Source organism: Rhea pennata, chromosome 5 (assembly GCF_028389875.1).
Source record: "Rhea pennata isolate bPtePen1 chromosome 5, bPtePen1.pri, whole genome shotgun sequence".
In the NCBI taxonomy this organism is placed as follows: domain Eukaryota; kingdom Metazoa; phylum Chordata; class Aves; order Rheiformes; family Rheidae; genus Rhea; species Rhea pennata.
The window spans coordinates 19970196-19983413 of NC_084667.1; the positions used below are offsets into that span (position 1 = coordinate 19970196).

Genomic DNA, 13218 nt, shown 5'->3' on the forward strand with positions numbered 1-13218 from the left:
CCTAAAAATCAGCCAGAGTTAACAGCACGGTCTATGCCTGTGAAGAAAAGCAGTAGCTCACCTTCATCCTCCTGGTAAACAAGGGAACCTTGGCAATCAGTCTTTGACCTTTGGATGTTCCTTCAACGATGATGTAACCAGAAGTGGCAAGAGGCAAAAATCTGGTATCTCTTCAAAGATAAAAGACTCGGACATGATTAACTTAAGAGAAATATTTTCTTTTCCTACATCAATCGTATTTGAAAATACATTGAGAGATGATTCTAATTTAGTATTTGAAATAAGTATTGTCTATTTATCACCAAACAACATAAAAGCAAGGCTTAAGGTGGTTTTGTTTGTCCTTTTAAGCATGCCACATCTGAGGCTTGTGTCTTTACACAGGTGCATAGATGCTGGTTTTCATCTTGGACCAGAAGCGCTTTGCCATTACACAGGTTCTACAGTGTTTTGTGGGTCTGGAACCCACATGCTACCCTCAGCTGAGCTGTACAGGGAGCCTGGTTCAGGTTCCCACTAGCTCAGGCCTTCCTGCCTCGTGTTTCCCTGTGTGGTATAGACACGCCTTATGCCTCCTACTTGAGCTTGATAGATAAGGGGAAGAAGAAAGAAAAAAGCCAAGCTTAGCCTCCTCATCCACCAGTAGACAAACAAAATAGTCATCTTAAAACAGGTTAGCAGAGACATCTGAGGATGCACGTGGCTTCCTAGACATAGGGACATCCTATTATTTAAATCTCAATTACATAGCAACAAGCTGGAGTGTTATTTCCTTTTTTTAAAAAAAAAAAAAAAGTATTTTGTCTTTGCCAATGTAACAATGAAGCTTAAACAATGAGTCTTTCCCTCATCTCCTTTTATATATATATATATATATATATATATATATATAAATAAATAATAACAACAACAAACTAAATACAAAGAAAAGTGTAGAGTGGGATCCTCATAAAATCAAGGTTTTGCAATTCCCCAATTCCCCCTTTTATCACAGAGGAAGCCCCTGACAGCTCCTTTCTGCAGCCAAGCAGTACAGAGCACAGTGGGATTCAGGTGCCTGAACTGCCTTGGAATAACCAGAGTCTTCAGTGATGCAGAGAGCACCCACAGAGAACAAACGCCCCAGCCAACACACACCCAGCTTCCCCGAGACCCCCCTCCTGACTTTTTCCTGTTTTAATCGCCTGGCTCTCTAAAGAGAGCCTAGAAAGAAAGGACCACTTTCCTCTCTGCTCCACAAAATGGAGGGAGGGAAGAAATTGGAAGAGAGAGTCCAATTGCTGAAACCATGCGTTACCCCCAGTCTTTGCTGAGCTCACAGCAATCAAACCAGCAGGAGAGTGTTTCATCCTGTTCCAAGCTCCTCTCCTGCCCTAAGCATTATTTTTCATACCCTGCCCAACAATAATGGTCCAGGCACATATCAGCAGTGTTCAGCTATATTTTCCTTGGCTGCTTAAGTTGCTTTTCTAACAACATTCCTTTGAGAGAGTAGGGGTTTAGGAGCCTTTTGATCCTACAACCAGTCCTTCACTTGTATAGCCATGATCCTGCCAAAATACACCACAAGAGCATCAGCGACATTTGCTCTCCTCCTTATGTGATTGACCTGACAATTATTTTGCTAAGGTCTCCAGAGATTTGCTCCTATACTCTGCAAAGAGCACATCTAGAGGAGCCACCAACCTGCAGAACCAATGAGGAAAGACAGCAGGGTCACCAAGAGAAACACAAGGACAAAAACTGATTTTCTCACCCCAAAATTAAATAGTTTTTGAAGACATCAAATAGTTTTTCATCTCACATAGGGATAAAGCTATACCCTTTGAAATCCTCCACATTGTGGGGGGCAGAGAGGAGAAACATGCTCTAAAACAGACACCAGCCTTGTGGTTAGGATGTGTATCTGGCATGTAGGAAACCTGCTTTCAGGACTCTGTTCTGGATCTGTGACAGCACAGGTGATGAGTCCAAACCACTTGGCTCCTAGACAGCATCTCTGTCCTGACTAAGAAATTCCATTTCAAATCCAAGAAACTCACCCAAGGAGACCAATCCTTTCCCACAAAGCAGCACTGGTTTCAATAAATCAGCATGTGCTGTAGGCAAGTTGTTTCCTTGAAAAACTCCCAGCCAGTCCTAGCCTCAAGTAGTAACTAGTGTGGTTTCTGCTGAAAGCATAGCCCTGGAAGAAACCTACCCAGCAGAAGTTCCACCTAGGAACAGCTCAACTCCTCAAAGCAAGTTTGAGTGCAAACCAGCACTATGTAGAAGAAACAAGTAAACTTCCTGAAATTCAGCCAGACACCTCAGTACATGTATTGGATTCGCTCTTTTCCTCTTGAACCATGAAATTTATTGTGTTAAACAGAGGAAAGAATGTGTGATGAGAATCTTACACACTCCATTCCTGTTTACTTTACTCATTCCTTACTCCAGGGGATCTGAAATAGGAAAAGTGTTGCTGTTATCCAGGAGACAGAGTGTATGTGTGTGGCAAAAGGTTTAGAGCCTGGCCCAGACACTTTGTGGACAATTTTGTGCAATGGAGGTTTTCCCCTCTGTATCGCTGAGAAGACCTAAACCTCTCTGCAGAGTGAATTAAAAGAAAATGTGCAGGAATATCATAGAGGTATCTCACTGTGTCTTACTGTTTTGAGACACGCTTCTCATGCATTGGCTTAAAAGCATCTCTGAAAAAATACAGCCTTCTTAAACAACTATGTGCCCAGAAAGAATGTCTTTCCCATTTCTAAACACAATTTCATATTCAATACAGGATTATCCTATATAGGTCACTGACACTCCGTGGAAACCTGTTTAAGAAGAGCTAAACAGCTCTATTCCCACATTACCTCTTTTGGCTTGTCTTCCTTTATTACTATGAATATTTCAATCGAAACAACATCTTTGTGCCTTTGAGGATGTCTGCCTTCACTGTCACTTCTCCACCTGGAGCTATAATCCTGCACTTGTCAGAAACCCAGCCACTGCTGCAGAAGTTATTACAGTTGCAATCTGCAGATTATAGCAACTTTTAATAGCAGATAAGCAGCAGGAAAAGATGAGTTTAAGCAACAAAGAACCTGCTGGTCCAAAGAAGCCTATTATTAATATTTATTATTTTTAAACATTCATTGAGCGCTGTAGATGATAAAGAACAAACTGAATGTAGAAACCATGGAACCTTGTTTAAATAGACAAGACAGTGGGGAGAACAAAGAATGAGCAGACTGGAGAGCTGAAAAAGAGATAGTAACAGCAAGGGGAAAAAAAAACATACCTTTTATCAACAAGATGTTTCCAACAGTAAGAAGTATGAAGAGAATTAAAGAATGCCTTAGTGTCTAATCAGAACTGCTCCCCATAGGGGATTTTCTGAGCCTTATTACAAGGAATTGGCATACCTTTAAAGAATAGAGCTTTGATCATAAAAAGCAAGTGTATAGGGGATGGAATTGAAAAAAACAAATGCAGCTGCATCACCCTGTGGTATAAGGGTGAAATCCAGTCCCTGGAGAGATGCTTTACAAAGCTCCAGGTATATCCATTTAGACCTTGTGTAAAAGGTTAGAATAAGGCATACTTCTCACCCAAGTCCTCCATACCAGGCACATGCTTCTTTTTTCCCCCAGAAACCTCTGCCCCTGCTGCCCTTGAAGGACCCCCTGCTGGCACTTCCCTCCCTTAACAGAGATGCAAGCTTTTGGCTTATACAATATAAACCTTTGCACTTTCAAACAGCAACCCATGATGCTTTTCAGTTCCAATCCACTTTACCAAGATTAGCTAACAAGCATGTTCACAATAGCCACCTGCTGAGGATACTGTCTTCATTTTCACAGCTGGTGAAACAGATGCCTGGAAAAGCAATGCAACTTGCCCAGAGCCAAAGGGGATCTACAGCAGCCCTACACTAGTGATGTCACTATTTATGCTTCTCAGCTGAGTGCCAAAAACATTGATAGGACTTGGGACTGAGAGTCTAACCCCTTTCCCATTGCCCTCTGTTCCCCAGAGCTAGTGCAACGTTTCAGAGATGCTCCTAAGGAACATCACATTATAGAGATGCTATGACTAATTCCCTACAGACTGAGAGTTGACAATATCTGCAGTGGCATTAACAAAGAATTTTTTTTAAAAAAAAAAAAAAAAAAACTCTTATTTTCCTGCCTAGCTTTCACCCTGCAGTATCAAAATACAAATGCACAGAATGCAAAACACAAAACCTTCCACTCCTTTTAGCACTGAGGGGAGAAACCTCTTAATCCCTCCAGACTCTGGAAAGCCCTATTAATCTTAATCTCACCAGACCCTGTTACTCATGACTGACACATCTCTTCAAACACTTACAAGGATGAGAAGCATTTTTAATTGGCAAAACATCACTTTGAGCTCAAACCCTTATCAGTACAAAGTTCTGGATTGTGGACCCAGAGTGATGCACTGCATCAGCAAGGTATTACACTACCAATGCTCAAGGCTGCTGAAGCAAGACATTGGTCAATGAGATCTATCAGCGCTTCCAGCCCCCCACCTTGAATATTTCCAGAATGAGCCCCCAGCTTTTCCTGTATCTTGTTTTGTAAAACAGCTTGGTGTGACTCTAGAAAATCCCCATTACACAGCCATAGGAAGCAAAAGCTTTGCCGAGCAACTCAAACGTCTCATTTTAAGCAGCTTTGAGAACCCTCTCTGACCACAACAGAGACAAAGAGCAGTCAGCAGTCCAAAAAATACTTTCACTCCAAAGTCCAACCCTCTTAAAACATTTTGAGAATAAGGGCTTAAATGCATCAATTACTCCTCATTCCACTCCACTGAGGATCCTGTTTAAGCACCACCAATTATTATTAGCCAAGACTGATACCAAAACATCATTCAGTTTTCAAATGATTATAGAAATAATAAATATATCAATAACAGAATGACAGTGATTCCCATTCCAAGATCTACTGAATTTCCACATTGCTATCTCATTTATCCTGACAGCAGGTTTAAAAAAGTTCCCATGAAAGGTACCCACAGCTCCCAGAGACTTCCATAAGAAATGCAGGTTCTCAGCAAGTCTGAGAAACCAGCCCAGTAAAACCAGCCCAGTATAGGCATAAACCCTCACTGGGGCGGGGGGGGTGGGTGGGTGGGTGGAATCTAGTTCTCTCTGCTTCCCAAGAAACTGAGATGTGCCACCAAGTGAGCAAAGAACAAATCCTGCCTTGCTCCTTTCCCAGAACACATGTTCCAGTTCAGTGTAGGTACCCTGTGAGGTCCATGTCTCAGGAGCAGGCAAACTGCCAATCTGCTCATTTAGCCCATTTTTCTTGAAGTATAGACACCATAATTTAGTGTAATCTCTAACTATTATTTTAAAATTCCTTCCTCATACACTATCAGACATTCAGCTTTCACAAGAAATAAATATAGTAACTGTTTCCATAATAATGTTAAAAATACCCCAACAGATTAAATTCAACAGATGAAACAGGGCCATAAATACGTATGTCTAACAACATGACCAAAATCACCCTTCTTCAAACTGGGCATTGAGCCATAAAAAAAGCTGCTAGCATTATAGTTTCTGTTCTGAGTCTTATGAGAAGCACAGAGCTGGAGAAACTGTCAGTACTGTAACAACACGCAACACACACAACCCTATCTTCAGTCCGGGGCTCCAAGCAACACAGCTCCTGAGCCCATGCCAGTGAACCGTAGTCAAGAAGCCACCTTACAGCCCCATGTCCCATGCCATTGACCTGTCCTGTTGGCCTTCTGGATATCTGGAATAGCATTAGGTTTATTTAAAGCTGTTTATAACTTGAGTGAGAAGCTGATAGAATATAAGAGCTATTATTATCCCTGACATACTACACAGCTTTTCACTTTAACAGGTTGTTCCAGTTCCCCAGGGAAGGGGAACAGCCACAAGGTTTTATCCTGACACTAAAGTCACAGAAATCGGGGTAAATAAGATGCCCATTATGCTGCTTCCTAAAGACTAACCAGAACCAACTCCGGATCACATTAGGTACCATACAGACCTTAGAAAATCCAAGCATACTCGGCTGTACTCCAACTAAGACAGACAGAAGAAAGGGCAGGAACGGAGAGTTGAACTAACTAAACCCAGTAGGTCAGCCAGCGGCTGCACTGGGAAAACTCAGGCCTGAGCACTAATTCTCCAAATCATGCAGCCTTTTCAATTATCACAGAACCAAGTAATACCACGCACAGGATACGCTTTTGGCACCCGACATGTCATGAAAAGCAGCCTCTGTCCCCTGAAGGGACATACTGTTCTACGAAGAATGAATTTCATCTGGGTTTAATAATTAATCCTTTCACAGTGACCTTTCAATTTATCTATCAAGTAGCTGGAAACTTGCATCTTAGACCAGGTGAAGTTAGTAAATATCTAGCAAGGGAACATCCTGATGGCCAAAACAGAAGGTGTGAACCCCAAAGACTTACCAGTCCTGGGAATCCTTTTGGGGGGACTATACAGAACTGGGGAAACTATGCATAAACACATCCCTTACCAAAAAACTATTCTATTATGACAGTTAAAACACCCACTTCCATCATCTCTGAAAACAAGATATTGTTACTCCCTTCCCTCTCCCCTCCCTTTTGTTTTTTAAAAACTAAATTCAGTGAGGGCAAGATTACACCACAGGAGCACTCTCACTGCCACATTGTTATCTCCTGTATATTCTAAATCCAGTCTCAGTTCACCGAACATTAAGCATCTATGTTAAGTACATGGTCATCCAACACACCCTGTATCAAGATACCTGCAGAGGCAATTCAGATCTTAAGTATCCCCCCCATGCGGCAGTAAGGTACTTTTGCATACATTGCCAAGCTCGTCTCATGAACATGCTTGAGAAATTGCTCAAGCAGCTCTTCTCACACGTACATTACTTAGCAGGACTCTCATCCTCTCTGCCTCTAGCTCTGAGGAAAACTAATGAAGGGCAACACCTTCAACTCCACCGCCTTGGAAGAACACATGCTGTTTCTTTCAAACTTTAGGAAAATACAAATCCTTCAAGCACATTCTTGGAGAACAGGAGGTGGCAGAGATGCAGAAGCAAATCCTTTTTAGGGTCAGTTTGTAAGGGTAAATCATCTTTAATCATTTGGTTCTTTAGATCTTATCAGTGCAAAGGAAAAAAGTATTCTGACAAACTGGTTTAGCAGCAGTGGTTAACAAAATAAGATCAATGCAACTACTTTCTACAGCCACTTCTTTCAATCTCACACAATTTATATTAAATTAGCCCATGACATCTCTTTACCAATGCAATAATGACACACAGGTAAGTGAAGGCTAAATGCTCCAAGGCAAGGTGTGTGGGGGGAAGGGAAAATAAAATTAAAAAATGGGGGTTAGGTTTAGCTCAGTTGGTTGGAGCATGGTGCTAATAATGCCAAGCTTGTGGGTTCGATCCCCATATGGGCGACTTACTTGAGGGTTGGACTAGATGATCTCCAAAGGTCCCTTCCAACCTTACCAATTCTGTGATTCTACGATTGTTCTGGTGCTAGATAACATTAATAGATTTCATAAATCCATCCTGCACTGCTTTAAAGTTTACTCTCATTTGGGGATAGAGGTTTAGCTCAGATGGTTAGAGCATGGTGCTAACGACAAGGTCATAGGTTCACTCCCCATATGGGCCACTTGTTTCCCTGCTGAGCAGGGAGGTTGGACTAGATGATCTCCAGAGGTCCCTTCCAACCTTACTGATTCTATGATTCTATTTGGTGGGCACTGAATAAAGAGACAGGATAAGTCATTCAGCATTTTGGAAACTCAAAACTCCACAAGTGCAGTGAAAAGAAAATAAGACACATTGGTGTATGGGGAAAAATGGAAACTAGGAATTCTGAACTGTGCAGTCACAAGCAGTGGTAGGACTGAACATATCTGTGCGGTCATATCAGTTACAAATGAGATAACAGCAGCCATCAGAAAGTAAAGGCCTATACAACATATCCTTACACAAAGTGTAATTAAAGTCCAGCAATTTTCACAATGCTGAGAGTCAGTGGGAGGGGAGAGAATGGACAACACAAAATACTCAAGGAAGTTTTATAAGTATCATGAGAAAGAATGTAGTAGTCCAGACTGACTATTCTGCACAACCTTTTTATTCCTTCATTTACTATTTAGAATTAAGATTAGTAATCATTTCCAAGGAAAAGTTAAAAAAAGGACAAAACAAAACTCCTAAGAAAGAGGTGGTAAAATAACTTAAAAGGGTATCAGCATTTTCCAATCCAAACCAGCTCATTCTTTTGCATCCTGGGGTGAAAGTACACAGACTGGGCTTTCTCATGCAAATACATGCGAATGGTTTGAAATTACTCTTTTAAACTGACAGCTAAAGACTCCAACTTCCAATCTCTCATTGTACTACCTTATGTTGCTGCCCTACTTGTGAATTTTCTGGGAAAACAACACAGAAAATGGATCCAAAGTCTTTCCATTGCACTTTATCAGTAATTCAACCCTTGACCCTTCCAAATCTGAACTAACATCTGAGTAAATACTTGAAGAAAGAAAAGACCAAAGAAGTTTTCTTAAAAAAAAAAAAAAAAAAAAGAAAGAAAGAAAGAAAGAAAGAAAAAACACCACCACACACATGCAGGGTGTGCAGGGAATATTAGTCAGAAAGAGCTGTTGAAAAACCAAAGCTAAGGTTGAGCTTACAACAAAGCCCCCACGTAAGGGCCGCTTCAGCAACCCCCAGGATTAGCAAGGAATATAGATACTCATCTGAAACAAAGATTTAACCTGTTTTAATTATAGCTTCCAAACAGACCTTGGACTTAGTACAACCCATGCTACAACTCATCCCCAAGATGTCAAGAACTATGCGCTACCTCACAGAACTCCTTGGATGCAACTTGGGCCACCATCTGCTTATTTAGGTATTTCAAGCCTCAATTTTGTAGCATTCAATCTTCTAGTTTCAAGTCCTTCCTCAGCTAAGGCTCACGGCCCCATAAATCCAGTAGCTCGTGTTCCCAGAGCAGTTGTGCCTGTTTTCCTGCAGCCTGCTGAGAACAGCAAGGACCAGAGATAATTAAATAAAAACACAGGAACTGTATTATTTATTTTAAAGGAAAACGTGTCTTCTAGGAAGAAAGTTCTTTATTTGGGCAAATCTGTAAGCTGTTTATTAGCTTAAACTCATTATCTGCCCATATGGTCTTAGCACTGTGGTATTAAAAAAAAAGGGGGGGGGAAACAGGTATGCACTAGCTGATGAAATGTCATCTGCCCTTTTGCCAGAAACTAGTATTTTTGCGCTGACGTCAAATTAGGATCCTTGCCACAAGTGAAGGGCTACCATAAGGAAAGTCATAATATTTTAATTATGGAGGGATCTCCCAGAAAGCAGCAAAGAGAAGGTGGCAAAGGAAAGCAAAGCAAACCCATTCACAAAAATAGGCAGTCATTTAATTCACTTTTTGCTTTCTCTACTCTAGCTCTTTTTATTGTTGGAGGGAGGAGGGAAGGGAGGTAACTTAAAAAGAAAAAAAAAAAAAAAGCAAGAGAATGAGAAACTACAGCCAGGGAACACACATCAAAGTATGAGATGGCTCTGCTTCAACTGCACTGAGTATTCAACCTGGGATAGATTAAGGGAAAATAAAAGGTGCTAGGAGGGAAAATACTATCCCTACAGCAGTGCAGACCCTGTAGCTTGCTTAGCCCTAATGCTGAGCGAACGCCAAGATCCCAGCCCATCCCGCCGCACCGACAGCGGCAAGCGCGAAGGGTAGAAGTGGGATACAAAAGCAAACTCAGGCACCATCACCTACTACGGGGACGAGCTCCACGCAGGGAGGCAGCTCGAAGCCCTTCCCGCCCCCCTGCTGCCGCGGCGCAGGAGCTGCGTTTATCAATCCGCCGAGTCTCAATTAACCTCAGGGTGCAGGACCGCAAGTTTAACCCAGGACGATAAACCTGACCGAGCTGTCAACTTGGTTACTCCATGAACAGAGAAACAAATTCAAGTCACAATAACATGTGTTACTCACATTTTACGAACTACAGTATTATTCCTGGTTACAGATACTATTTCTGCCTTTTAAAACAGACCTGCAATGCCATGTGCATGACATGATTTGAATTAAACAACGCACAGACAACTTGGCAAAGGAATTGAGGCTGGCTCAGCTTTTTCATAAGCGCACAGTGATTCCTGTTTCCCTTTTGCCCAGCCCCACCCTGAGGAGTATAATACACACGAAGCAGCCAAAAGTGAGATCACACCAGGATAAAGTCATTTGTTGCCATCAGCAGAGGAGAGGATGCAAGCGCTCGCATCCCCCTCCTCTTTTGTGAAGAAGCAGTCAGCCTCCTCTTGGCTTCCACTGTAGGAAATTAAGTTGCTGATACTTGTTCTAAGTTTCCAAGCAAGGCTAGAAGTGAGAGACTAGTGTTTCCGCCAGGACATCTTGTCTTTACACCCTAGAGAGAATAAAGGGATTTCCCCACAATTTACAAAGAGGATAGCAAAAACTTGCCATGTGAATAAAAGCCTCCTCCAGGTTCATTTTGCTTGCCCATACATACAAGGCAAGCAGAGGGACAGCCTACGCTACAAAGGCTGCGCTGGAACAGCCAGACCGACAGCACGCCAAGAAAGCCCTCTCGTGGAAACTGCCAGCATCACCCACCCAAGCCCTCCGGCTGGAGGAGCTAAGCAGCCTTCACAAGAAACATGCCCCACTCCCAGGATGAGGAGCTGTACAAGCTGCAGCCTTGATGAGGCAGGGGCATGGGCAGCACTGCCTCTCTGTCTGGAAGGATGTTTCAGCCCACAGCCGGAGCCCAGCAAGGGAAACGGGCACCCCCAATGCTTCCAGCTCTGCTCACCACGGTGACTCAGGGCTCTCTCCTGCTTCTTCCACCTGGCCCCCATCACAGATTTGATTTGCAAACTGGTAATCGAGCTCTACCTATTGCTTTTTCAAGGAACAGACAACTCTGTTCACCTGTGTCTCTTAACGCCTTAATGCACAACTTCTGGAGTGAGGCAATTTGCTGGTGAAGGTCTGCTCTGCAGGAAGTGTGAAGCAGTCGATAGAAATTGTAACTTGATTTTGCTTGGAGTCTGGAATTTCTTGAGAAGATAAATTTCTTCCTTCCCTCTTCTCACCCCCTTACAACTGAATTCATGGTAACTGTGTTGTACAGTATTTTAGCTAAAGCCAACAAAAGCAGTACTTCAGCCACAATAAATACAATAATATTAACTGCCTTTCAGGGAGGTCAAACAGTTGAGTCATTTTATCAAGTATATACAAATATTCCAGAGAAAGCAGATGATCAAGAAGTATGTTTGGACATTATGCTGCACAGTCAGTTAGGCTTTGAAAGAAGAAAAAAGGAAAAAATAGAACACACCCATTTGTTCCAACGATATTCCTATTATTCACTCTCAGATTGCACACTTTTAGATAAAAGAAATGCTAGTCCTCATAAAAACACTAAATACCAAAATAATTGCTTTACTGGTAGAATCCATCAAGCACTTCAATATATTCTGTTGAATTAAGAGACCTCTACAGTAATTCCACCCACTTCTTACTCACTAGTAAAAATACAAGATGAGTCTGAGCTCAGAATTTGAGCAATTACCCAGCCAGTCACACAGACATCTCCAACACATTTCCAACCGACAAGCTGTGATAGCCACTGGCTATCCAGTGAAATATGTGCCTAGAGTCTATTCATTGTGTTCAAGTTTTCTGCTTTTTTTTTCTAGAAATACAGGCAGCAGTCAGCCAGAGCTTGCTAATTGCTGAGAAAAGCACTAGAGGGGAAGGGGGGGAAAAACTACCAGAGAGACTTCACAGAAAACGCCCAAGGACAATGCATGCAAAAACGCTGTCTAATCACTGGTTACAGCTTTTAAATCAGAAAGTTTTGATACAGCTTTAAGTGTCCAGCTGCAGAGTTTATTAAAAAAAACAGAGTCAGTGGGGTGCTGCCTCACCGATGGTACTTCAAGTGTTAACCCCTGTCGGAGCGGCGGCAGCGGCTCGGGGCGAGGCGGCTTTCAGCCCGCGCAGAGCGAGGTGCGGCGGGAGCGCTCCTGCCCCCAAGCCCGAAAGGCAGGGGCGCTCCCACCTGCCCCGTCCGCACGTCGGGGGCAGCGCAGCCCCGCCGCTGCCGCCGGCCGCTCCAGCGCCCCCCGGGCACCCAGCGGTTCCTCCTGCCGCCTCAGCGGTAACGGGGCTCGGGAGGCGCAGGGACACACCGAGGCTGCCGGCGCGGGGTCGGGGGGGGACACGGCAAGGCGAAGCGGGCACCGAAACTTGCCGCTTCCGCGCCCGCGCAGCGCCGAGGAGCCGGCGCGGTGCGGCGGGGCCGAGCGCAGCCCGCTCCGCCGTCCCTGCGCCCCGGGCGGGGACCCTCAGCGGGGCGGCACGGCGGAGCGAGCCGGGCGCGCACAGCCCGCGCACTTGGCCGCGGCGAGGAGCGAGCCCCGGCCCGGCCCGGCCCTTACCTCCCGGCGGCGCGGCGTCCTCGGCGCGGCGGCTGCCCCGCCGCTGGCCGCGCTCCGGCTCGGGCGGCTCCCGGCGGCGCTGGGCTCCCGCTGCCGTGCGCGCCCCGTGCCCGGCAGCCGCGCAGCGCCGGAGCCGCCAGCGCAGCCGGCTCCACCTCCCGGCCGTGCCCCCTCCTCCGCCTCCGGCTGGCCCGGCCCGGCCCGGCCCGGCCCCGCCCGCTGCGCGCGGCGCGGCTCGGCTCGGCGCGGCGCGGCTCGGCTTGGCGCCCGCGCTTCCCGGGCGCCCTGGCCCCGAGCGGCAGCAGCGCCGCGGCAGGGGGATGTGCACCGTGCGGCGATCGCCGGGACGGGGGGGAAAAAAAAATCCAGGAAGGTCACTTGTTGACGGGTATCCGAGTGAGGGAGCTCCGGAGGTGTGCAAAGATCTGGTAAAGAGACGGAGACAAAGGACGATGCCGTGCGGGTGCGAAGCCTTTCCAAAACGCGGACCAAACCACAGGGAAGAGCCCCTGCTCGTGACACGGGAAAGGCGAACCCCTTCTACGCCTGCTTTCCTAAGGAAATAAGGCTCGTGCAATTGTGCTCTGTGCGTGTGCCAATAATTTTGGAGCCTATTAAACAATTTCAACGAAGTTTTACATAGGTAGAATTACAAATTTCAGTAAGATAGAGGACTGTGGAGGAGGAG

At 44.9% G+C, this 13218-nt stretch overlaps 1 protein-coding gene across 2 annotated transcripts in view; it reads right to left on the minus strand.

The window, feature by feature from the left end:
- The window catches only part of TSPAN18 (tetraspanin 18), a 122907-nt gene extending 110303 nt beyond the window's left edge, over window positions 1-12604 (minus strand). For both annotated transcript variants that reach the window (XM_062577930.1, XM_062577932.1), the window contains exon 1: window positions 12531-12604. The gene's annotated coding sequence lies outside the window, so the exon portion shown is untranslated. The remainder of the gene's footprint in view (window positions 1-12530) is intronic.
- Window positions 12605-13218: the final 614 nt, after the last annotated feature.